The following is a 1045-nucleotide window of genomic DNA, read 5'->3' as shown; positions in this document are numbered from 1 at the left end:
AATCAGGACTCCGTAGTCTCAGACTCGACAATTGCAAATGCCACAGGAAGGGTGTTATTGTTATCGTCTTGTGCCACTGCAACTAGCAACACACCGTCATATTTGCCATACAGCATGCCATCGACGCAGATGAAAGGCTTGCAATGCTTAAAAGCCTCTACATAGGGAGAAAAAGCCCAAAATACCTTATCAAATTGGCTGCAGTTGCGTACCCCCAAGTGCCCATCATAGTACGGTACCTCCCGAAAATTACATATTATTCTGGGACAACAACTTTGCAATACTTGTAGCAACCTCGGCATCTTATTATATGACTCATCCCAATTACTGTATATCTACGCAATTTCCTTTTGCTTCGCCATCAAGATTCTTTATGTATGAGGGTTTGAAGTGATAACTTTGTCTAACTACACCTTGTAGAACAGGACTGGACTATGTGAGGGACAGGATGACACTACAAATAAGAATGCTGTCCAATTGTTGATGGTCCTAAGACATGGTGAGGGCTAAACAGATGTGTGCACCGCCAAATTTACGCACCTCCCTAACGAATTAAAATATAATCGGTAGGCATTCAAAACCAAAATAATAATTATAAATGAAAATATACATTACAATATAAAGTAAGGCTTACCAATATCTGAGATTCTGTCGGAGGATAACACGGAGACTCCAAAGACATCCTGCTACAAATTGCCTGCAGTGTACATGGTACTTTGATCGATCTGACTCCACAACTTTATACTCAACACTTTTCCGAATGCTGTAATTCTTCAACCTTGCATAACTGTCTCTTTACTTTTGAATATGTGACCAATGCGAAACTCCACACCACCATCTATGTTGTAATCATCCCTACCCATATTGAAAAATAAATTTCTCTCATGCATCGTGTTCAGATCCAATGTATGATAGGGATTGAGTACAATTGATAACTCTGGAATTGGTTATAGTGTAGGTGGAAGATACCGAACAAAAGCACCGACTGGAGTCTCTGGTACAAACTCCTCATCGTCATCAACCTTAGAAGAAGCACTATCGTTGC

The sequence above is a fragment of the Arachis ipaensis genome, chromosome B3 (assembly GCF_059453495.1).
Source record: "Arachis ipaensis isolate K30076 ecotype BB chromosome B3, ASM5945349v1, whole genome shotgun sequence".
In the NCBI taxonomy this organism is placed as follows: domain Eukaryota; kingdom Viridiplantae; phylum Streptophyta; class Magnoliopsida; order Fabales; family Fabaceae; genus Arachis; species Arachis ipaensis.
This window is presented reverse-complemented; position numbering follows the sequence as displayed.